General features: G+C 48.6%; 1 protein-coding gene across 1 annotated transcript in view; it reads right to left on the reverse strand.

The window, feature by feature from the left end:
• The window catches only part of LOC133351719 (semaphorin-3F-like), a 364,354-nt gene that overhangs the window by 235,341 nt on the left and 102,926 nt on the right, over positions 1-26,087 (reverse strand). The window contains exon 3 of the mRNA XM_061567144.1: positions 2,383-2,408. The gene's annotated coding sequence lies outside the window, so the exon portion shown is untranslated. The remainder of the gene's footprint in view (positions 1-2,382; positions 2,409-26,087) is intronic.

A 26,087-nucleotide genomic window follows, 5' to 3' on the forward strand; every position in this document is an offset into this window, starting at 1 on the left:
TGGAGCAGTGAGCGGGAGCGGTCGGTGTGCGGTGTCGGGGGGTGGGGTGGTGGTGGTTGTGGTGGTGGTTGTGGTGGTTGTGGTGGTGGTGGCGGCGCGAGACGGCTCTCACGCACAGGGGTCCCCCGTCATATCGGGTGCTTCTCCCTGAGACGCATTGGTGCGCTGACCTTCGGGGCCGCCAGCTGCGTCTGTAGATTGTGCACGGTGCTACCGTCTCCCCTGGCCTGTCTCACGCTGCGTAGTCTTCTCGTCTCGTCGCTCTGCCAAGCCCCCACCCCGTGCAAAGCCTTTCCCGTGTGCCTCTTGCTGTTACGGACATCTCGGGTGCCTTCCGAGCACTCTTTAATCACTCAATATATTCGTGCATGTATCCTTACCCGCTTGTTGTTAACAGTCTTGACATTCGTTGGGGCTTTGCTGAATGTTTGACATTGTTCGGAAATGTACAAAAAAAGTGCGTTTTATCTTATCTTAATGATATTTAGATAGCGACTCTACCAAGGCGCTTTACAGCAATTATAACATTGTACATAACGTGATAATTGAGATGAAGAATTGGGTTATTGTAAGTGGTGGTGTACTTTTGATGACAGTTAAACAAGAGGGATTGATTAGGTGGGGTTGGGGTAGGCCTGGTCCTAGCTGGGGGCTGGGCCATGTAAGATATAATGAATGCTCTGAATGTGTAGGGTGCAGTGGTAGTGCAGCAGGTTCATGCATTGCACTAAGAATCTCATGGTCAACGTTGTATTCCCAGTCACGGCTAACATCAGTGGCAAGTGATATCTGAACCGGTCCCAGCGCCCCTCCCTCCCTTCACCAACCCGCACTGACAAGAAAGGTGAAGTATGATGAAAGTAATACCTCTCCGGCCAACAAGGGCGTGGGAAGGCATTAAAGAACGAGTGGATTGTGAAAGGCCTGTGAATCGTTCATTATTATTTATCACAGACTAGAGCATGTGCTCCCCACCATCATGGAGAGAACTGTGATGGTATTTTTTTTCTTGGTGATTATAAGCCAGCATAAATCGTTGTCCCCAGTAATGTACACTAAAACAATAATGTATTGATGGGCCGCATTGGCAGTTGTGCCCAGGCCAATTTTTTTTATTAACAAAACATTTTCAATCTTCCGATGAAAGATTAAGAGTCAAAAACCTCTCCACCACACCCCAAAAAGGGCGTTCATACAACACCTGTCACGCACGCTGACATGCAATCACTTTTAATTACAATATATTTTATTTACTGAACAAAAAAAGTAAACGCTTATTAAAAACCTCGGCGTAGCTTGTAAAGTAAAAGGCTGCATCTCAAGTGGTCCTCACACTTTGTTCAATATGTAAACAACACTGAAACAACGCTTCGCGGTGCATCTATTGGCCTTTTGAGAACACGACCCCACAGGGGGACTGAGCCTTTCACGCAGGAATGTCCACGAGGAAGGCTGTATGTCATTTTCAAATTAGGGGGGTGGGTGTGGGTGGGTTTGCAACGACACCACCGCAAAATGACCTGCAACACCACCGGGCAACACAGCGCCGGTGATGTCACACGGCGATGAAGGTTTACTTGAAAACACATGGCCTGACTTGGCAGTTGTTCGCTTATCGCTATTGGGCCGTGGTGGCGGCGGCGCTGGCGGATACCGAGAAACACCAATCGCCTGCGAACGAGCAGGCCCGACGTGGCGAGCGCGCTTTGCTCCGATCAACGGAAAGTGTTTACGGCTTCTCCGCGGTGTGGATGCGGCGCGTGTCGATGCGCCTTCGATCGCGCATCGACACCACCGGGGTGGTGTCGATGCGCTGGGAAATTGGAGCTGAGCTAATCCCGGGGCTCTCATTTGAAGGCTTCCTTATTAAATGTTTCATTCGGTATGAAATAGCGAAAGTGCAATGGCATCCGGGGCTCGTGGAAGAAACGAAAAAAACTTTTTAACAAGCGCGTGCCGTGTGGGATTTTTTAAAACACGCGATTCGCAAAGTGTTTGGCCGTGCGCGCAATTGGCACATGGAAGTTGTTCTAAGCTCATGAGCAAATGTGTTCTTATGCAGGAATTTTCAACACGGACCGAGGATGATCTCTCCAAGTCCTCTTCACTGCTGCCCACGTTTGAGTCACAACACGTAAAAGTCCCGTGCCCTCTGGATATCGACCACATTAAACGCGCTCAAGATATTGGTGCCGATCGACGAGCAGAACAAGAAAAAAAAAGTCACCACTTTTTACGCAGCTTACGTAACGGCGGACCGGGCGTTATGTAAGGGGGAACGTAGTCACTTGGGCGTCATGCGGGTTGACATTCAGAGTCACAACGTTGACGTGGCGGAGTGGATTTACAAACGAGCAGGGTTTTCGCGTGTGCTTCACTTACCCCGGTCTCTCAGAAGCCTTGCGACCCTGCAGAACAACAACGGCAACAACGGGAGGGGAGCAGAAGGTGCAGAAGGTTACACCCAGTGCCTTTTTGAAGTCAGGATGCAAACAAGTACGATGCGTGTGCACACGCTGCCAGCCCTTGTTGTTGGATAGAGCCATTGGCCAGTGTCAGGAGCCCTCCCTGCCGAGTGCACTCATCTTAGAGCCCCCTGGTGCGCATCCGCAGGTCGGTACGGCGTGTTGTTCAGGCGCGATGTCCGACGTTTCGCTTCCACTCGTTCCCGAGTAAGCTTCCAGCGATCGGAGCGAAACGTCGGATATTGTGCGGGAACACAGCGCGCGCTGCGACCCGTGAACGCGCGCCGAGAGGCGTAGAGCAGCGCAACCTACAGACGTCCGCGCAGCGTTCGTTCGTCTTGCCCTGGAGAGGGTGACGACGCTACGGAAACGTTGTTTATTTTTTGTTTCGAAAAAGGATAATACGGCGATTTTATGTTAATACGTCATGTTATAATAAACACGTTGAAATTAAAACGAAAGATTGTCTGATGTAACAATGCGATAAGCTTTGACTCAAAACTTTTGTGACTGCATGAGTTCATATTCTGAGGTTCTTTCGGTAAAGTCACGTAGATAAAAAGATTATAAAAAATATTAAGTGAATAAAAATGTATCCCAATTAATAATAAAAAATACAACTACAAATGTAGACTAAATGAGTGGTTTTATTATTTTTACTTTATTTTTATTTTTCTTCACTTTATTTTTTTATATTATTTTTCTATCTTTCGCGACTTACCGAAAGAACCAAAGAAAATGCGATAAACTTAGAAACGACGAGCCACGCGGTACTGGCAATCAGAATAACGTTGGCAAGCCTGGGGATCGGTGGAAACGGACATCTTACAAAAAGCTCCCATTATTTGCGGGCGCACATTCAAACACCACCGGATAATAGGCACCTGCAGAGTCCCATCACAGAAATGTGGGCCCTGTCTTTCACTTCAACACAAAATTGCTCCGAACTTTTCACCCCCACGCTTTAATTTGACGGCCTCCTGTCTTGTCTGCTTTCATAAAAAAAAAACTATTTTCTTTCACGGCTTTTTTTTTGTCCTCCAGCAATCGGGATCAATTTTCTCAAAGGCAGTGCGGCTCTCTAGCTCTGCAGTCTGCCTCGGGAGGTAATTATTGCTCGTGGCTCGCCTTAAACTTGCGAACAGCGCGCACGGAACTGTGGAGTCGCAGTCGACTTGTTTCTGTTTTGACTCTCCGCGTCAATCTCGCCTAGACACATCAAACACTGCTCTGCGCGAGCTGCCTACGAGGCTGCGCTGCATTCTGCCACGGAACCCTTCAGAGGTTCTTCATTGGTAGCTCAACCAAGTGGAAGGGGCTCGACAAGAGAGAGAGAGAGAGAGCTCCAGAGAGCTCCTCTAGACCGTATTTGGCCTATTTTTCCACGCTGGCCAGGCGTCTTGGAAGAGGGGGGAGGACCCACACTCTACCCCACCACGTGCGGACCTGCCGATTGACGACCTGGTCACGCAAAGGTGGCCGTCGTGAAATGATCTTCTTGAAGATTTCCATTTGGGGAAAACTCGAAAATTGCAAAATAAATCTTGATTTTAAGCTTCCGTGACTGCAGGAATCCATAACAGACAACGAGACAAGAAGGCTCACATGATCGAGCCTCTCACCTTTCTGAAGAGATGCCGATTTTATTTCTACCCACGTGACTTTACCGAAAGAACCGAAGAGTATGCAAAAAAATGTCAACCCTTACGCATCAACATCGAATGCGACGCTGTGTTCGTGTGGCGACGGTGTTCATCACGAACAGGGCATTGGACGTCATTCCCTTGTCACAGCGTACGGGCTCTGTCTGCCGGCGACGCTCTTCGCGAGGAGACTCCAAAACGTCTTGCGCCTCCCCTATCCGCGCAGCGGCGCCTTCATGAGTTGAAGCGAGCCAGTGTGAGCGCGGCACGGCTTCTGATTTATCTCTGCGGTGTCACTCGGACCCCGTGGAGAGACCGCGTCGGGTTCCAGCGTCTCGCCAGTGAAACAAATTTCGTCGGTAAAGCGCCCACGTGGTGACCGGCGAGACGGAGAAGCTCGCTTCACATCGCCGCGCCTGCGAGGACGGGCGTCTTCACGTTCGTCGTGCGTCGTCGAACACGAGTGGAATGGCACGAAAGCGAGGCGTTGAATTTCACGCGCGGTGCTGCTTTTGAAGAGCCAAACGCCTACGCGTACCGCGGGTATGGGCCCACCTTGTCAGAAACTAACGGCGATGAGCCTCAGGGAGTCTCGTCTTCTTGTGTGCGGTTCAGCACGTTCTTGTTTTGGGGGCGCCGCAGTTGCGAGATGTTTACTACCTCGCCTGGTATACAAGAGGTTGTGGGTCTGATCCCGACCCTGACGCCTGTGTTTTTGAAGTTTGCGTGTCTCTCTCCCCGTGGTCCCGTGGAATTATCTCCGGGTCCTCCGGTTTCTCCCTCCACATTTAGAATCAACATGCGTTCATAGAATGTGGCTGCTATATATTTCCACGTGATAAGCCACTTTGTTTAGCTGTCATTTGTGGCCAGGTCGCCTCTGAAAAACGGGCCATGCAGATCAGTGGACCTTACCTGGTAAAATAACAAAGAGTTGATTTTGTTCGTAACTCAATAGGAACCACGAAGACCATGGACTTCTGCGTAGCCTTCACGATGACGGAAATGAGACGTGGACGTGACATCACGCTTGAATAGCCACTTTATTCATCTTACGTTTTATGTAACGCAGCCTGTGTTTGGTTACTGCACTCAATGTGATTTTCAATACCATGTCGTTTCTTGTAAAAAAAAAAAGAAAACGATGTCCAGCAAATGAAATAAAATCGAGATGTACAAAAATTGCATGTAGGGAAATACAAGCGTGATGCCGCTTTAAATGAAGGTTTTAGAGTCCTATATTAACATACTATGTCATATTTGCCGTTGTATATTCACTGCTGGATAAAGGCTTTCTCCAATATAATTTTAATATGTTACTGTATATGATCTTCCATTTGTCTCCACATAAACAAGCCAGACTTTGCCGATGAGACCCAGGAGATCGAAACTCGTCCAGTTTGCTTGCATAACCGTGCTGATCTGGAAAGCCATTCGGGTGAAGGACTAAAACGCGTGTTGACACGGAGATAGAGAGGTGACGTTCTGCTCACGTTGGCTTTTATCCACAATTCTCAACGGAAATGGACTATTATATTTTGCTTTTACCGTTTATTATCCCACCAAATTAGAAGTTTCATTTATCTACAAATGAGAAGAGTGATAGAAAGCAAATGACAATGAAGGTTAGACCAATTTAAATGACGAAAAAATAAAACCTAATCACGTGGAAAAGACGCATGTTTTTCGGCGTGCTTGTGTATTACAATTGAATACGCACCATGCATATTACCCCAATCTATAACTTCCCAAGTAATAAACTAAATCATGCTTCGTCCAGTATCTCCACGTAGCAATTTCTATTAGCGTGTCATCCTTAAGCGCTCCACACTTGGTGAGGAGACATGGCACTTTGCATTAAACACACCCACGTCTTCAAACTCCGTTTCGCAGTGGTACACAAGAATTGTAAAAAAAAACTCAACACATTTATCAATGTGGTATGTCTCTGTATGTTGAACTTCTTTCGCACCGTACGTAGCCAACTTTGCTAATCGGAGGTGCAGGATGGAAGGGGAACAAAAGAAACACAAAAACACTGCCTTAAAAGGAAACATATATTTTTCCACATTTCGAGGATGACCGTGCCAGTGAATCAACCAACTCCTCCAATACACGCGCGCCACACAGCAAGAACGCACTCTCCCCAACCTAAACTGTTTACTTCACCGCAGCGTAAATGGTCTTTTAAGCTTTAAGCCAATTTCTGCCCCAAGTGCAGAGGCCCAATGTTTGGATGAGCCGGGAGTGGCGGCGTTGAGGTCAATCACTCAGGGCCCCCGCCAAGAGAGCGACTCGTGGCAAAGAGGGCTTCAGGCCACGCCAGGCGTCGTCACCCCCACCCCACCTCTCCCGGCGAGCAGGCTGGGATCAGAAAGGCCACTCCTCCTGACAGACGGCCCGGATCGCCTCTCCTGGTGGAAAATCCACTCACGCCTCCTCCATCATCCTACGATGGAGGGCTCTCGTGGCCAATGCACACACGAAAAAAAAAACATCTGAAAACCCACCGCAGTCTGTACCCCCTGCTTGTTGACGGAAATTGCAGATGTTCTTCGTCCTTTAAGAGTTGAACTGTCCTCCTGGCTGAATGGGCGCTGGCCAGCGTGGTGAAGCATGGTAAACATAAAACTAAAAAGTCAACATCAAAACCCATAACTGGCATGGCGACAGGGAGGCCTTCAACCACTGGTGTACTCAGAGAATGACTGGAGTTTATTATTTTTTTATGGAAAACTTTACCCTTGAGCCTGAAAACTCACCCTTGGACAGATTACACTGAACGTAAGCAGAGAGTTCGACTTTCTGAAATGTATAATATAAAACAGGTTTTCCAATTCGAGTGAAACACAAATAACCGTTTTGATCTCTTGAACATGTATCATGATATGCAACATCGAATGAAGACTCATTAATTTCGAGAATATTTTACAACCTTTACCATGGCCACATAAGCTACGTTATCCACAGTTGTGGGGATGTTGTAAGCTGTATGGACAAGCGCTTCATAGGTCATCGGATTCCTCCAGGACAAAATAAAGATTCTGACTGTCATTGTGACGTGTTCACATCCCGATCCTGCCTCCCCATCCAACCAGCAATTCCCTCGTCACAATTCAATCAGTGTGTTCTCTCTCACTCGTGGATCTCCCTTGTCCTATGGCTTGTTTTGCTGTGCCTCATTCCTTCCATTAGCCTAAAGATATTGAGTGCACGCCTCCATGTAGACTGAAGAATCAAGTGATGTTTACATGCCTCCTGTTTGAGAGTTGGGCCGTGAGGTTAGAGCACACACACCACGTGACCCAACGGAATGGGCGTCTATCATCCACTTCATTGTCCAGGCAGAGCGCTCAGACGGCGAGATGTTAACTACCTCGCCTGGTGTACAGGAGGTCGTGGGTTGGATCCAGACCCTGAAGCCTGCTGCATATTTGGAGTTTGTATTTTATATCTCCCCGTGGTCACGTGGATTTTTCTCCAGGTCCTCCAGTTTATCCCCCACATTTAAACACATGTGCTCAGGATATTTGGCTGCTATAAATATCCACGTGATAAGCAACTTCGTTCAGCTCTCAGTTGTGGCCAGGTCGCTTCTGAAAAAAGAGCTATATAGCTCAGTGGGCCTTACCTGGTCAAATTAACTTGTTTATATTTATTTAAAAAAACTGAGGGGTGGAGGCTGGGCTTGAACCGTTGACCCTTGTAAACTGCCATGCAGGTAATCCCATTGATCACCGAGTCATTCAGCTGCTCAGCAGGAGGAGGTAAATCACGGCGATGTTTTCGTGGTGGCTCACTGGTCGCTTTCCTACTTTACCCGAGCAGGTGATATTAATGGTCATACCAGAGGTCAAAATCGCGTTTGAACGTTCAAACATTTAGCGGTGCTTTTTCCGTAGGCGGTCGTTACCCAGCGGTGGACATTTCACATTTCTCTGCTGAGAACCAGCCTCTCCACAGGACAGCCACTCATGACTTTTCACGAAGTAGCACATTATTGTGAGTACGGTATCCCATTAATACGATTGGCTGAGCCCAACTCCAATAATGACTTTAAACTCACAGCCTCCCAGCCGTTTGACACATGATCTATCACAGAGATAAGGGTACTCTCAACGCTGATAGCGCGGGCGTGTTGGTAATGAGGACACCACGCACTTATTGCCTTGCTGTAGCTCTAGCAAGAGGCTGGGGAATGTAAATATATATAAATATATATACATACACAGAAGAGGATTGTCGCTTTGCCATGCAGCTGAACCATGTCAGGGCAGCGCTTTTTTTTTTCAAACGTCAAATGCTCCGTGCCGTTGCTTCACTCCACTCGGCGTGACGTGTGGCCCCCGCAGAGACACGAACCCACGAGATTGGGCGGCTTTCTGCTTGGATAGAAAGCTGCCCCCGGAGTTGACTCCAACGATGTCCACCACGGCATCCTGAAACCGCGTCCCCCCCTCACCCCCCCGGGACCGTTCTCCAAAAAACAGCTCCGTGTTTGTATCGGCTAACAGTTTGTGAACGCGATAAAATGTCAAAACAGAAATACGCGTTAAGTGCACGCCTCTCTATACTTATCCCCCCCCCCCCCCCCAATGAATCAGATCTGTGGCATGATCAGAAACGCAACTGCAGTGCGGTTATGAGAAAATCGCTGAACCATATATATTTATATATATACTCCTTATGTTGACTAGATTGAAAACTCATTTCTTTAGGAACCACTTTTTGCGTTTAGTTTGCTGTCCCTCCTCCACACCTCCGATTAGCGCGGTTGGCTACGCACGGCGCGAAAGAAGCCCAACAGACACACATACACACGCAAGTCAAATTAAGTGAAGGATTTAAGCTTAATTGTGGAGATGCATCAAGTATTGGCATGCTATACGTGGTGTGCCCACGCTGCAACGTTCACAGGCAAGTTCACAGCACCGTGGCTGCTGATATCATCGACGTGTATCTCTACCAGAGTCAATTAATGGATCAGTTTGAAAACGACAGGAGGGAAAGAATTGTCAACTGAGCCATCAGCTGACACCAACAGATGACAGACGCTTGCTCAAGCGGTGCATTCTTTACATGTTTTTGCTGGAACCAATCCCGAGAGAGAGATAGAAACGAACATTAGTAAAGTAGCCTGCGCCCTAATGGAATGGGTGTTCAATTTTTCTCGGGGAGAAGAAGAAAAAAATTAATGCCCTTGGCTCAGAGCTCATTGCATCATGTGGATATGTCTCACATTACGAGCTTAGCAGAAGAATTTTGCCGCTCAGCGTGCTGCAAAGATTGAGACGATCGAAGCGACAGGAGATTGGCGCTGACTGACAAGATAACGAGGGACAGCGATGTGGAATACTGCACCACGGCGCTCGCAGTTGACCGCCGCGGAGAAAGCGACGTGAAACAAACCGCGTCGCCGCCGCCGTGGACGGAGAAGGAAATCGGAGAGTTTAATGTACCCCGCAAAAAGGTGCACGCGCAATTCCTCGTAGATAACGTCCCCGCTGTGGACCTCCGGTTATACGACGCCAGACAAATGACAATTTCCAAAGCGACCTGGCGAACACGCGTTGCATGGGGCTCTGTGCTGAGCGAACTGGGCTCGCTCTTCGGTCCACTTTGTCCAAACAAATTACCGTGTGCTATTCCATCCGCCAATTCATTCTCTGCGGTGATTAGCAAAGTTTAAGAAAGAACGATAGCGCTGTTCAGGAGGACTTCACCTGCCTGTCAAACCCAACTCTGCACCGCGCGACGTTTCCGTCTGGAAGGTAATGAGTCAGAACGTGTATTGCTTAAGCACGAAAGTATATTTTGTGCGTGTATTAAAGGCATAGTCCGGTATGAATTCTTAAATGGAGCACCAAGACAGTAATCTTTGTGAAAACACACGGGGCAATTGCTCGTGGCCTCAAAGCAGAACCCAAGAAGGCAAAACCCCATACACGTGCTTGCATTGTTTCATCATCATCATCCTCACAGCTTCCATGTGTAAATACGGATTCTGGCCCAGAGTACAGGAAATCGCCATGCCGAAGAGTTCTATATCATTATACACTGTCTGAGCAGATTGTGGGTAACAATCTAATTTAAAAAATTGCTGAAAAATTCCGTTTTTTTTCTCACGTATTTTTTTTACATGTAAAGTCCACCAGGATATAAAAAGAAACCTTCTGCAACGATGAAAACGTTCTTTTTTCAGAAGCGTTTGTTTAAGCAGCAAAAACCCTGGGGCCGGTTTCAACTTCGAGTCTCATCAGCAGGGCGTGGCTCGCTAAACAAACGCCGCTGGGTCTGCCAGAGGGCTTCACGACGAACGCCCCTGCGAGGGCACGAGGTGGGGACTTTGAGTGCCTGGCTCTCATTCGCTCGTGCGGGGTGCACTTTGCCGCGGCAACAATGCTGGGACCTCATGTTCGACTGGCCAAACATCACGACTTCAACAAACAACAAAAACAAACCAACAAAAGTACAAACCTTCGCACCCTTTTTAGGTTTGAGCAAAAATATTTGGTGTGTACAATCTTAAAGAAGCTTCCACGGGATTTAGTGCTTATATGCTTTATTTATTTTTCTTTATAGTAGTGACTCGCTTACCTTCCCCATACTTTGCACTCCAATCGGTTGGCGTGGTTTCTTGCTGTAAGTTTGTGACCCGCCCCTTACTGGACATCTGGTGAAAAAGAGCTTCATAGCTCATCGGATTCCTCCTCCTGTCTTAACGACGATGATGATGATGATAACAATGAGTGTCGTTGACAGTGTGTTTGTTGAGGGCACCAACAGGCGTTTTGCATCAGGCCCGGTCGTCTCGTGTCTCGGCTTCCACGAAGTTGCCAGCGATTCATTTTGGGCCTCGATCGTGGGCTGGTTGGGTGATTTTATTTTGCGCTGGCAAAAAAAGAATTCTGACTGCGTTCTCGTCACACAAACAGCTGCAACCCAACTGGCGGTAATGAGTAAACTCAGGCCTGGTGACCAACCGCCAGTGAGTAAGGATGGGCCCATGGGAATGGCACTCAGGGACGGGTCAAGCCCTTCCGTGGGTGTCACACCAAGCATTCTTCATCTTAGTCACCCGCAGTGAACCTCCATCGTTGTCAAAGTAGACCGCAGAAGATGCGGGCAATGCACGTTGAACTTCTTTCGCACCATACGTAGCCAACCGTGCTCGTTGGAGGTACGGGAGAAGAACAACAGACTGAACACACGAGAACAACTGTTCTAGAAAAATGAGTTTTCAATCTGGAAGATTTAAAAGTGCATAGCCCTAGTGGCTTCCCAAACATCGTAAAGAAGAGTGTTCCAGACGGCCGCAGGAGCGCATCTCAAAGTGCACAATGCAGTGACACTCGTATTCAACACTACAATTCAACCATTCAATTGCCTTTGAAAAATATCAGAGCACACTACAACGAGTTTTTTTGTATTCCTTTAAAGACGAGAATGTCTCTTGACATCGCGCGATCGAGTCAGGGCAACACATTCTAGGCGAGAGGCGAGAAACTATGTTGTTGTTTACTTACGTGTGACAAGTAACATCACTCACATTGCCAGCCAAATCTGTTAGCCATGCCGGAAAGCCGGCTCACAATCCTATTATCCGGCTTGTCCTGTTATCCACAAAATTGTAAGCAAGCAGAAGTTCTAAGCAACTGGCAAATATAGTGATACATGTACCCAGATGCAGAGCACGAAGACTGCAGGATATTGGTATGACACATCACGCATATGGTGCTGTGTGGTATGCCTTGTCTACCAGGAGACTTCCCGTATCTTACCGTATTGTGACTCACAGGAACTCATTGTTGCATGCCAAGATTTGTAATGCCTTTGTCATTCGGACAGAATTCCAGTTTTATGATAGTAAGCGTCGTTAAGTACTGTCATTTCTTAAACCTCCTCGAATACACAGCATCGATCAGTTTAGCACGTAGGCTTTCGCGACCAATATCATCCATAATGCAGGTTTTTTTGGGTTAGATCGCGTAAATACAAATGGGTCGTTAAACCCGCACCACCCGACATGGCTAATTAGTGAAGGTTTGTCACGTGAACAGAACGTGGCCAATTCGTCACGAGTACAGCACACCGGTGTGTTGGAGAGCCAAGCCACAACATTTAGAATCCGAGTACGAAGTTTCGCCAGTAATTACAACTAGCTTCATCAGGCGACAGCCAGATTTGTGGAAAAATCCTCCTCCGTTTTTCGTAGAGAACTACATCCACTGAGAGTGCTGGGAGAGTAGCGGCACGTGTCATGCCATATACACATCGCGATCCAGTGTGTATCACACCTTGTGTACTTTAACAAAAACTTAAACTATACATTTTTATTTTTTAAACGATCAACTATTTCTATTTGTCCAGGTAAGGCCCATTGAGCTATACAGTATATCTCTTTTTCAGAAGCGACCTGGTCACAAATGATAGCTCAACGAAGTGGCTTATCACCATGTGGAAATGTATTGGAGGCAAATACTCTAAACGCACGTTGATTCTAAACGTGGAGGGGGAAACCGGAGGACTCAGAGAAAAATGCGCGGACAGGACACGCAAACTCCAAATACACAGCAGCAGGCGTCAGTGTTGGGATCGAACCCACGACCTCCTGAATTCCAGGCGAGGCAGTTAACATCTCGCCACGGTGACGAAATCAACCTCCTCTGCTTTGCAATATCACAAATCGCAGGGAACTGGATCGCGCTACCCACACCTTGCCGCGAGTGAGACCTCAGCCTACTGCGTTTTGCTCTCAACGTGTTGCACATTTGGAGTAACACATCCATCGGATGGCCTCATTATCTGAGATATTGTTAATAACCTAAAGCCCAAGTAAGCTGCGATACCCTCACATTATATTGATCTGGTTGCCCTGCACGAGCTGGAGGAGGAGGCGGTCACGTGGCTATCTGGCGATGTGGGAAGACGTCCACTCACATTTAACATCGACGTACAAATGTATTAATTTAATGATGTATTTAGCTTGTGTATCTGGTGCTCCAACTGTGTAAAAGTCACGTGTAGAAGCGTTCGCAAAACAAATAAATTATATTGATCTCATCTTATCCACATCTTGCTGACCGGCCCCTATTGGACATCTGTAAAAATGAGCTTCATAGCTCATCGGATTCCTCCAGGATAAATAAAGATTCTGATTTGCAAAAAAAAAAATGCAAACCAATGTTGTTGTATTCTTGGTTCTTTCGGTAAAGTCACGTAGAAGGGAAATAATAAAATAATACAAATGTAAAACAATAAAATTCTCACGACGTTTCGACTGTAACACAAGCAATCATCATCAGGTGTGAAATCCACAGCAAGAAATTTTGAAAAAAGGGGTCATCACCTTTTTTAAAATTTTCAAAAACGTGACTTTACCGAAATAACCAAGAATATGAATCCCTGTAGTCACGAAAGCTTTAAATCAAAATTCAATGTTGTTGGATTTTGTCAGTATTGCTAAATGATACGAAAATGTCAAAGGAGCACCTGTGATTGCCTGCTCACTCTATTGTTGGTGGAAGGGCCTTACCAAAGGGAGCATGACCCCTCTAGACAGTATTTGGCCTCCTCTTCCACACTGGCTGAATTTTACCACTGTTTGTATTTCTGCAACGTACCCTTGTTAATTACGTGTGCTTAGAGATTGCCTACTGCGTATGGACATCTTCGATCTCCACGTGCTAATGATGATTCATGGCAACAATAATAACAACTAGTGTTTCAAATTCGATACAAGGAAGGGGGAATAGCAGTTTGCGCGCAGAAGAACGCATCGTAGAAGCATCCAGAAGGCTGTTGTTGTACAGTTTCTCAAACATCTGCCAAAAATATACCTGCCAACGGAGTGAATTTACGTGGTCTCTTCACAGGGGCTTTAGTTGGGGGGGAAGGAAGAGGTTGGAAGTGGTGGGGGGGGGGGGGGATTCGGAGAAATATGTGAAAACGCCTTTTTTTTCAAAGCGCTGCGATTGGTTTTCACAGCGAGGGAGCAAAGCAGAGAGCTTCTCCTGGCCGAGACTTCACTGCAAACAAACAGCCGTGAGCCGAGGCGCGTGCGGGGGGGGGGGACCGACGCTGCTCGCATCGCCCACAGCGATGCCCACGTGCCGCTGAGACGTATCCCCAATTCTGCGTCACAGGTATCTGGGCGTTTTGATCATTTACATGTTTTGTTTCGGTAATGCTGCAAAGTCCTGTGCTGATGCCAGAAATGAAATAAGTACATATATATAAACATAAATTAATAAAGACTACTTAAGGGAGAATAACTCTGGGATTAAACAATTATGCTGTCCTGTTAATTTGGCAGGCTTTGCTTGCATAGCCACAAGGATGTTTATATGATCAAAGTTTGAAATGAATATATTTACAGTATTTTAAACATAATTAGCATTACACAAATTAATAAGGCACTCGCCACGAATATCAATATTACAATACTTGCTCAAATAATGTCTGTTAATCATGGATAATCGTGGATAATCGTGGATAATCTTGGATTATTGGAGGCAGTTACTTTTTACTCAAGGAAGTGAACTTCCTTGATATTCCCAAAATTAAAGGCCAATTTAAATTAAAATGACACAAAAACTGTAATTGCAATGTGAGTGCATTTTTTTAAAACCACGTTTAATATTAAGAAAAAATCTGGCATCAAATGTTGAGATCACATTTGACGGAATTGGTGATTGCCAGGCGAAATCACATGCTTCGCTCCGGAGGATTTTAGGCCTCACAAACAAATCGCCAGACGTGTTAAATTGTAGCGTAAAATTGCCTACGTGTTACATTGTAGCGTAGCATTGCCTGTTAAATTTCCAGAGTTCAATCATTCAAAAGTTATTTCATGAAATCATCAGGCCGAATGACTCGTACGGCATTCGCACACGTATACAGGATGCACGTATAAACACACGCAATACAGACAAAAATCCCCCATAAAGGCGTTACAGACTGCTGGGGCAAGTGCTGTTAGCGAGCACCTATGAAGGTTGTCACAGCACACCAGGGGGTGGGTGACCAGCACCACGCTCGACCGCCTTTGTCTGCCTCGTGGCCGTATATTTACACATTGCACCAGGCACTCATTTGAGACTGAGTCGACCTAGGGGAGGGCCCAGGACGGGTTCAGATAATCGTCGCCGGTGTTGGCCGTGGACTTGAATCGAGCTCGGGTCGCCGGGTTGGTGGCGCAGCGTCGCGCCAACCGCTGCACTCCCGTTCGGGGTCACGTGAGGTGGTTGAGAAACCACGTGCACGGCGGTGGCGAAGTGAGCCGCTCGCGAAACCGCCGCGAAGGGCACGGAGACTTCTGTTGGGGAGAGGCGGGCGCCAATCCACCCGCCCCACGCAGTGCTCCGAGCGGCCTCGGCTATGAGACCACACTACGAGTCCACACTACGAGACCACACTCCGAGACCACACTACGAGACCACACTACGAGTCCACACTACGAGACCACACTCTGAGACCACACTACGAGTCCACACTCCGAGACCACACTACGAGTACCACACTACGAGTCCACACTACGAGCCCACACTCCGAGACCACACTCTGAGACCACACTACGAGTCCACACTACGAGACCACACTACGAGTCCACACTACGAGCCCACACTCCGAGACCACACTCTGAGACCACACTACGAGTCCACACTACGAGACCACACTCCACACTACGAGCCCACACTACGAGACCACACTACGAGTCCACATTACGAGACCACACTCTGAGACCACACTACGAGTCCACACTACGAGACCACACTACGAGATCACACTACGAGTCCACACTACGAGTCCACACTACGAGACCACACTACGAGTCCACACTACGAGTCCACACTCTGAGACCACACTACGAGTCCACACTACGAGACCACACTACGAGTCCACACTACGAGTCCACACTACGAGACCACACTCCGAGACCACACTACGAGACCACACTCTGAGACCACACTCCGAGTCCACACTCCGAGTCCACACTACGAGACCACACTACGAGTCCACACTACGAGTCCACACTACGAGACCACACTCTGAGACCACACTACGAGTCCACACTACGAGACCACACTACGAGTCCACACTACGAGTCCACACTACGAGACCACACTACGAGTCCACACTACGAGTCCACACTACGAGACCACACTCCGAGTCCACACTACGAGACCACACTACGAGTCCACACTACGAGTCCACACTACGAGACCACACTCTGAGACCACACTACGAGTCCACACTACGAGACCACACTACGAGTCCACACTACGAGTCCACACTACGAGTCCACACTACGAGACCACACTACGAGTCCACACTACGAGTCCACACTACGAGTCCACACTACGAGTCCACACTACGAGACCACACTCCGAGTCCACACTACGAGACCACACTACGAGTCCACACTACGAGTCCACACTACGAGACCACACTCTGAGACCACACTACGAGTCCACACTACGAGACCACACTACGAGTCCACACTACGAGTCCACACTACGAGACCACACTACGAGTCCACACTACGAGTCCACACTACGAGTCCACACTACGAGACCACACTACGAGTCCACACTACGAGTCCACACTACGAGTCCACACTACGAGACCACACTACGAGACCACACGGGAAGCCACCCAGCGAGAGGGCAAGCCGGAGCTTTCCCCTGTCGCGGTCCACTTAGGAGCCCGTGAACGTGCGGCGAGGGGGTTCGCCAGTCAGTTTGTCCCACGTGCCCTAACAGCCCAAGCAATACGATTCAGCTTGCGTAAAAGCACACGTGTTTGCGTTATTAAACACATGCTTAAATAAAGATACAGTGTACGGATTACCTCTAACATACGTAACCAACCAATACTGTAGTTCCCAGTTCTTAGCCACGCCGTCGTAGGAAACTAAAAATCGCACGAATGTTCTTGTTACGCAACAATAATAATATTTGGGATGCCTCTCCAGAGGGTCTTGCTTGGTATGTTTAGTCAAAAAGATGTTTTGCATATCGGCAGTGAACTGAGTGTTATAATAATTATGTCATCCTTAAGAGGCTTTCCCGCGTAAACAAGTCTATTAATCATGATATTTCGCAAGAAGGGTTTTCATGCTGTTGGAAAACAAGTTAAACACACAATCCCCACTTGAGAATCAAACCCGGGCTTTGTACTTCCACAGGAGGTGCCTCCCAGCATCGCCTTGAGGGAGTGCGCTAAGCTGATCAGCCGATGAGGACGTGACCAAATCTTGATCAGGTCACGTTCCAATCTACGCCGCGGATGGCCCGATAATCCGATCGACTTCTGATCCAAACCAAACGCACGGCTCTTACAACTACTAAACTTAAAAACGGAGTTTTTTTATTTTACTGGGTAAGGTCCACTGAGCTATGAAGCTCTTTTTCAGACGCTAGCTGGCTATCACAAATGACCGCTCAACGAAGTGGCTTATCGTCACGTGGACATTTACAGCAGCCGCATGTTCGACGTGCACGTTGATTCTAAATGTGGAGGTAACAACCGGAGGACTCGGAGAATAACCCACGCGACCACGTGGGGAGAGGCACTCAAACTCCAAATGTACAGCAGGCGTCAGGATCGGGATTGAACCCGCGACCTCCTGCATACCAGGCGAGGTAGTTAACATCTCACCACCACGGCACCCAAAGGTAAAGGTGCATCCCTGCAATCGCTCGCTCACTCCCGGAGAGGTGGACGGGCCTCAACCGGAGGGAGCTCTGGAGAACCCCTTGCAGAGAGTACTTGGCCTGCTCTTCCACACTCCTCGAACGTCTTGGAAAAGGTGGGAGCACCCACGATTTCGCCCCCACCGCTCGCGAGCAGCCGACCGACGACCTTGTGTGACCCATTCATACCGCTGCACAGAGGTGGCCGAATTTAGGAACGTTTCCGCCGCCGTTGTGTCCACTGCCGCACGTGGAGATCGAACCGGTGACCTCTGGACGGCACGTGCGGTGTAATATCCATTAACACCACAGCACGGCCAATAAAAATACGTTAATCGTCAGAATGTACAATGGACACGTACATATGTTGGCAGTTTGTGGCTGCCGTGGCACGTCTGCAATCCGGCAAATTAGAAGCAGGGCTGGCGGATCATGGAAAAGTATGAGACACCAACTTAGAATTTGAAGGCTGCAAAAATCCCAATCGTGTTCGGAGGCTGACTCAGACCATCGCCTCTCCAGGGGCGACAAATTGAGCACCACTCTGTGAGATGAAACAACAGTGGTCCATCGACACAGCGACCCCCACCGCTTCTACTACCACTGGCTCAGGGCTTCCAAACGGGGATTAGCACTGCCCAGCTGCAATGTCAGCATCGAGATATTAGCTACGTGACTTCTATATACACGATGATACTTGGAAAACCTTAAACATTTTCTTCCACATACAAGGACAATGATCCTCGCATACACATGGGCGGCTGAGGTAAGTGCTGTTCGTGAGCACATACTAAGGCCCCCGCGGTGCAGGAGGTGGTCACGTGGCCAACGTGCGTCTCTGCCGGGCAAGTTGTTGACACCCCGCGCCAGGTGCTCGTTTGAGGCATCCTCATCAGGCAGGCCGCAGGTGTTCACTGCACATGCCGTCATTGGTTTCCACTCTCCTCTTGTCTTGTGCCTATGTGCTCAGGTGGTGGCACCAATCTCGTCGTCATGTTTCCGAATAACAACAACACTTTTCATTTTCGTGTTGTTGTCCATCCGACAATGTGTCCAGACAGTGCCAGTTTCCTTCTCACCACTGCCTGCATCGTCAGGTCGTCTTCTTCTGTGCTCAACCCTGTTCCTCATTCTACGTTGGTCGCTCTTTGGGTCAAGTTTAGATGCAAAAGTACCGTTCTATAGCAGCACAGCATCGGGGATAAACACCTCTCCACCGTGACTTCATCTCCACAGAGCGCACCTCCTAGCTGGAAGCGAGTGCTGACGTTTCCCATCTCGCTCGAATTGTCCCTGGTCACCTTGCGTGGGACCCCCTCACTTCCTTCGGCCGCGTTCAGCGGCAGGCGAACCACGCAGGTGGGAGCGACGTCGGCTCAGCTGCTGCCAAAAACGATGACACGAGGGCAACGAGCGCAAGGCCGGTTGAAGGTCTTCGTGCATTCTTTCTATAAAATATCTACGCTAAATCACTGAGGGGTGGGGGTTGTCTGCATCGACTTGTGGAGCAGATGGCAGCTGCAGTTTCTAAAAAACTCATTCCCTGCGAGGATTTTAGTTGTTTTTTTAACAATGAGAAAAATGCATTTGCGACCCCAGCGCAAACAGCCCGTTCTGATATTAGCACTGCGTTTCGCTCTCAACCCCAACACAAACAGCCTGTTCTGATATTAGCACTGCGTTTTGCTCTCAACCCCAACACAAACAGCCCGTTCTGATATTAGCACTGCGTTTCGCTCTCAACCCCAACACAAACAGCCTGTTCTGATATTAGCACTGCGTTTTGCTCTCAACCCCAACACAAACAGCCTGTTCTGATATTAGCACTGCGTTTCGCTCTCGACCCCAACACAAACAGCCTGTTCTGATATTAGCACTGCGTTTCGCTCTCGACCCCAACAGAAACAGCCTGTTCTGATATTAGCACTGCGTTTCGCTCTCGACCCCAACAGAAACAGCCTGTGCTGATATTAGCACTGCGTTTTGCTTTCAACCCCAACACAAACAGCCTGTGCTGATATTAGCACTGCGTTTCGCTCTCGACCCCAACAGAAACAGCCTGTTCTGATATTAGCACTGCGTTTCACTCTCAACCCCAACACAAACAGCCTGTTCTGATATTAGCACTGCGTTTCGCTCTCGACCCCAACACAAACAGCCTGTTCTGATATTAGCACTGCGTTTCGCTCTCGACCCCAACGCAAACAGCCCGTCCTGATATTAGCACTGCGTTTCGCTCTCGACCCCAACACAAACAGCCCGTTCTGATATTAGCACTGCGTTTTGCTCTCAACCCCAACACAAACAGCCCGTTCTGATATTAGCACTGCGTTTCGCTCTCGACCCCAACACAAACAGCCCGTTCTGATATTAGCACTGCGTTTCGCTCTCGACCCCAACACAAACAGCCCGTTCTGATATTAGCACTGCGTTTCGCTCTCGACCCCAACACAAACAGCCTGTTCTGATATTAGCACTGCGTTTCGCTCTCGACCCCAAAACAAACAGCATGTTCTGATATTAGCACTGCGTTTCACTCTCGACCCCAACAGAAACAGCCTGTTCTGATATTAGCACTGCGTTTACCTCTCGACCCCAACACAAACAGCCTGTTCTGATATTAGCACTGCGTTTTGCTCTAGACCCCAACACAAACAGCCTGTTCTGATATTAGCACTGCGTTTTGCTCTGGAATGAAGCGATATTGGTTTTTCACCGTTGGACCACGACCTACAATAACACACGGGGTGGTGCGCACGTGTTGGCCGCTTGTGCAAATGAAACTGCAGCAACTGGAGCAGTGGGGAATGAGAGTGGGGAATGAGAAAGCGAATGGATAAACGGCATCTGTACGACGTGTCCCTGCTGTATGGTTATTGTAACGAAAAAAATGCATCTGTAATGTCATGTCATTAATTGGCATACAACCGCCTGAATGAGTTAAGCTTCGTCTGCTGTGTGGACACTTTATACAATCACGCTACAACTCTGAGTAAATACTTCTTTTTTCACACACTATTTGGTGATTCTGCATTTGCAGTGGTGCTACACATTCGTCAATAACACCGTGGCCTTCAAAAAAAGTCAATGAGAGCGGACGTTTCGGGCAATGGACCTTCTCCACGGCGCAAAGAGCGTTGTTTTGTCTGCGTGTTATCTTTGCTTTATTTTCTGCTCAACCTCGAAGAAACGGAATGGGGCTCGGTCGCGCTAGAATGCCACGATTCAACACAGTACGTACAATCCGTGATCTGGTCCCGTCTGTAAAAGATGTGGTTCCAGACATACAGTACCCTGGCGTCTACAAACTAAGTTGCCTCTGTGGTAGCAGTTACATTGGAGAAACCAAACGACATGTCTCGGACCGCATCCGTGAACATAAAGCAGACCTGAAACACGGTAGGACAAACACCTCAGCCGTGGCAGATCACTGTTACAATTCAGTGGGCTCACATGACATTGACTTCTCCAAGACAGAGGTTCTCTGCAAGCCATCTGGCTATCATGAGAGATTCGTTCATGAGGCGATCCACATATACAAACACAGAGACAATTTCAACCGAGAAGATGGATTCTGGCTTAGCAATCATTGGAAGGACGTAATAAACCATTTCGGATCTTAACTGATTGTGTTCACGTTTTACGGTGAATTTCAGACCGCGTTCCACTCACTGGCATGGTGCAGTGTGCAGAGTAATGTGTGGTGTCGTAATTGTATAGTAAATATATAGCAGTGTGATACACATTAGGGTGGGTAGAATAATACATAGTGTTATATTAAAATGGATAAGGCAGCAACTGCAGCAGCAGCAGCATCTGCAGCAGCAGCAGAAACTGCAGCAGCAGCAGAAACTGCAGCAGCAGCAACTGCAGCAGCAGCAGAAACTGCAGCAGCAGCAGTACCTGCAGCTCCCTTTGATGCTGTTAATCCTGCATAATGCACATGCATATGTAGTACTAATCACATTCCTGCATTTCCCATAACTATGCTAAATTCCTCTTCATATGCAAATTCCTTTGTCAAGGCGCCCAGCTTATATATATGCTCCAAGCTCGTGTGCTGTTTCATTCAGACTCTGTCGCCTCGACGGACCTGGTTTTCACCTGAGGACGGCTGCTTGCGTTGTGGCCGAAACGTCGTGAGAATAATTTTATTATGTTTTATTTTTATTATTGTATTACTTCTACGTGACTTTACCGAAAGAACCAAGAAGATCTCTCCCCCCCGCTCAAAAGCAGCGTCTCTGCTTCGTGCCCTGACAGCGCCGCACCGCGTGACGCACCACGTGACGCACCGCGTGACGCGACGTCGCTCGCAACGCTTTGGCGACGAGTGTGCCGAGCGGAGTGGTGAAGCATGCGGACAGACGTGAGACCAGCTTGTCCTCGCCCACACGGCGACACCGGGCGTTCACGCAGCCTATCTAAGTGCTCTTCACACAATCGATATTCTTTGAACGCTGCCCCCCCCCCCCCCCGTATGAAAAATAAAGTCTGCTGTTGCTTGAATAGATTTCAAAAAATATATTTTTTCAAGCGTGGCTTTAAATGGAGTTCCACCCATGACATCAATCAGCTGGCGTGAGTGTGTGCCGCGCGTGTGTTTGTAGGCAGCAGGGCAGGAATTTGTGCACAAGTCATTGATCCCAGCGCCTTAAGTTCAATTCCTCACCCGACAGTTGTATAACGTGCACTCCTAGATTCCATCAAAGTCAATCCCAATTCGACAATGAGCTTACAATCCCACTTGGTCTAGCGGCGGCATGGTCTAGTGGCCGCGCTTTTGCCGATTGTTGTTGGAGAGGTGCAAGGTTCGAATCCAGTGGCCGTCCTGGTTATTACTCCATAATAGAGTTTTTTTTTGGTTATGTCACGTAAATATGAATCTGTTGTTAAACCCGCCAATACCCCACAGCCAATTGGCGAAGTTTGTCACGTAAACAAGACATGCCAATTAGTTAGTTCAGCACACCGATGTGTTGGAGAGTAAACCCACAACGTTAACAATTCAAAAGTACACGAGTGATATAAAAATGTGAATGAGTTCACTCCTGTTCTGCTGCATGTTCTCTTTTAACAATAATACACTCGCTGTATGTAGTATGATAGTGGCGGATTTAATGATACATTTAAATTTACGGGAGCTTACCAAAAAAAAACCTTATATTATTGACAATATTAGTCGTGAAAGCCTACCACGTGTTATGCTGGTGATGACTGCACGTGTTATTAACCATAACACATCACGCCGCCTGCTTCACAGTGGACGGACGTTAAAGATCTCATGATGCAATGCAAAAGCGTCGTAGGCCATCGCGTGCCGGCGTGACGTTAAAACATTTGTTGAAGTTGAAAAACCAGCCGCGATTCGATTGGACAGAGCAGTTATCGCCCCCACTGCAACAACAAAAAACACAACTTGGCAGGAACCTCCTAAAAAATCGAGTAACGAGACTCAGCGAGTCTGTCCTGGATAAACAAGCGTCGTAACAACAACAATAATAATAGCAGCTTGCGATTTTTGCGAACCACATTTTAGCAGTCTCGGGCCCGTGGTGGAAAATTCCACATTTTGTATTGCGGCCGCCCAACATGTGTATCAACATGTCTACCAACATGTCTACCAACATGTGTATCAACATGTCTACCAACATGTCTATCAACATGTCTATCAACATGTCTACCAACATGTCTACCAACATGTCTATCAACATGTCTATGCAAGAACCCAACGTGGCCCTCCGCAGTAAGCAGAGCTCACTTGGAGCGGAGGCCCATTCGCCGTACCCACGCCGTGGCCTCGCGCCCCTGCAATTGTGAGCTGGGCACCTGCCCCCAAGACGCCGCCTCTTCCCGTCGATCGAGCCCTTCCCTCAGCAGTCTGCATCTTGTGGGACGAGTCGTCAGTGTTGGGGGAACAAAGCGATCGGGGGGCTGGGGGGCTGGGGGGCGGGGGGGCTATGCTGGCCCCACAAACCCCAAACGTGAAATCCTCCACCGCGTAGGTATCGCCGCCAGGAACTTACTCCGACAATCTGTGTCAACAGGTGCTTTCCCACCTGATGATGGACGCTTGCGTTGCGCCCGAAACGTCGTGATTTATTTTATTTGATACCAACTTGACTTTACCGAAAGAACCAACGAGTATGGATTCCTGCAGTCACGAAAGCTTCAAATCAAGATAGAAGGGAGATGTTAGCGTGCAAATGATGTTGCAGGGCCCCTTGTTCACCTGCTGCTGATTGAACGAGCAGGACCCCCGTGCGCAGGGGCTGCTCAGGGTGGGTTCGTCACGGCGGATGCCCAGGGCCGTGTTCAGATATCATGGCGCACCATCGAGGTGCATGATGTATCGAGTGTCCGTCGCATGCCAAGCTGATGTGTTTATTTAGCCCTTCAAATAATTCGAGATATGAGAAAATTAAGTGGCAAACCGACCTCAATGAGGTGAAATGGTTTTGTGGTGATTGGTGAATGAGCTCTAAGACATTTAGCTCGCTGCACTTAAAAAAAAAAATAAACCCGGATTGATCGCAGATGGCGGCTTGGATTCAAACGCGAGATTTCAGCAGCACTGGCTCTGCTCTGCGGCGCACGTGATCCACCCCCTCCCGGGAACGCGTTGCGTCTCTGCGTGTGCGTCTCTGCGTGTGCGTGGGGAGCGGTGGTGTAGCGGTTAGCGCGCTGTGCTGCGAGCCCCGCGACCCGAGTTCGATTCCCGCTGACGATTGTCTGAACCGGTCGTAGGCCTCCCCTAGGTCGACTCAGCCTCAAATTAGTACCTGGTACAGTGTGTAAACGTCACCACTGGGGAGACAAAGGCGGCCGGGCGTGGTGCTGGCCACCCACCCCCTCGTGTGCCGTGCCAGGCTTCATAGGTGCTCGTCAACAACACTTGCCCCAACAGTTTGTTAAGGCTACACGGGGGGTCTTTGTCTTTTGTGTACGCACATCTGCGCGTGCGTACACGCGCGTGTGTGTGGGTGTATTCACGCGTAACACAAATAACGTGTTTGCCACCACAATGCCACAATACTGAAAGAAAACATTCACACGTGGTGAGGGATTGGCACTCAGTTGGGGGGGGGGGGGTGTGCGGGAAGCGGCCAGGTAGCTTAGCAGGCTCAGGGGGCTAATGCCCCCCTAGAGCCAGTGTCAGGGTGCTAAGCCACAAGCAATGAGAGCCCAGCTTCAAGCCCCAGGTGCCCACTTAAAGTCAAACAATTGGCCACGTGCGCTGCCTAATTTCGCACTGTCTCAGTCCACGCATCGGCCACAGCTTAAAGACTCAGCGACTGCGTCGCAATCGACGTGGCCGAGGAGCGAGCTGACGGGATGCACAGGGAGGGTGCTCGTCCTCGCGGCAGCGCCGAGACCTGCTCCTCGAGATCATCTGGCTGAAGGCCGCTGGCTGAAGGCCGCCCTGGCGAGCATCAATGCCGAGTCGTGACCCGTCCGCCTTCACCACGCGTTATGGACATGCACTGGGATGCCGATGAAGGCGCGTTACATCAAGTAAACGAATGAAACGTGTTATCGTCGGTCGTCGATTATCCGGCAGCTTAGGTGGGGGGGAGGGGGGCGGATTTTTAAAACGCCAGATAAACACATTGTTATTTAAATAAATCTTTTTTACATCACGCTATGTTTTTAGCTGTTGTGCATATGTTTTGTTTAGTGTTTTGAAAATATGTTTACTCTGCGAAATTAGCATAAATAAACATACAACTAGACACAAGTAAATATCCTGCTGCACACATATGTTTTCTGTATGTATTGTACTGTGCGTACCACTCCAATCTGCCCGGGGTGATGATAGCGGGATGGGGAATTGGAGGTGGTTATTCAGAGTCCGATGATCGACTGCATTCCTTTGCTAATCCACTGCTGGATGAAGGCCTTCCAGGGCTGTGCCAATCGTGGGGGGGTGGATGTTTGGCCGTACTCGATCAGGCTGGCTACACTGCGAGTTGGTGACGGAAGGGCCTGTTCAGACGTCGCCGGTGTCACCCTCGTCGCTGATGTGAGCCGTGGCTTAGAATCAAACGTCAGAGCACAGCTATAACAGCTGGAAATAACAGAACCACAGCCAAGAGGCAAGTTCGCCTCCCCTTTCGGGACCCGAGTGGATGTGTGCGTCAACATGTGTGGGGCATGCGGGGTTGCATACGTGTGTGCGGGCACTCGACGAAACAATGTAAGGACATTCAGCTCCACGGAATCATCTTGTTCCACACAAACATTTGAAACAACGTATGATAACGGAGACAATGAGCGCCTCT

This window comes from Lethenteron reissneri, chromosome 38 (genome assembly GCF_015708825.2).
Source record: "Lethenteron reissneri isolate LAM-NWPU_2019-01 chromosome 38, ASM1570882v1, whole genome shotgun sequence".
In the NCBI taxonomy this organism is placed as follows: Eukaryota; Metazoa; Chordata; class Hyperoartia; order Petromyzontiformes; family Petromyzontidae; genus Lethenteron; species Lethenteron reissneri.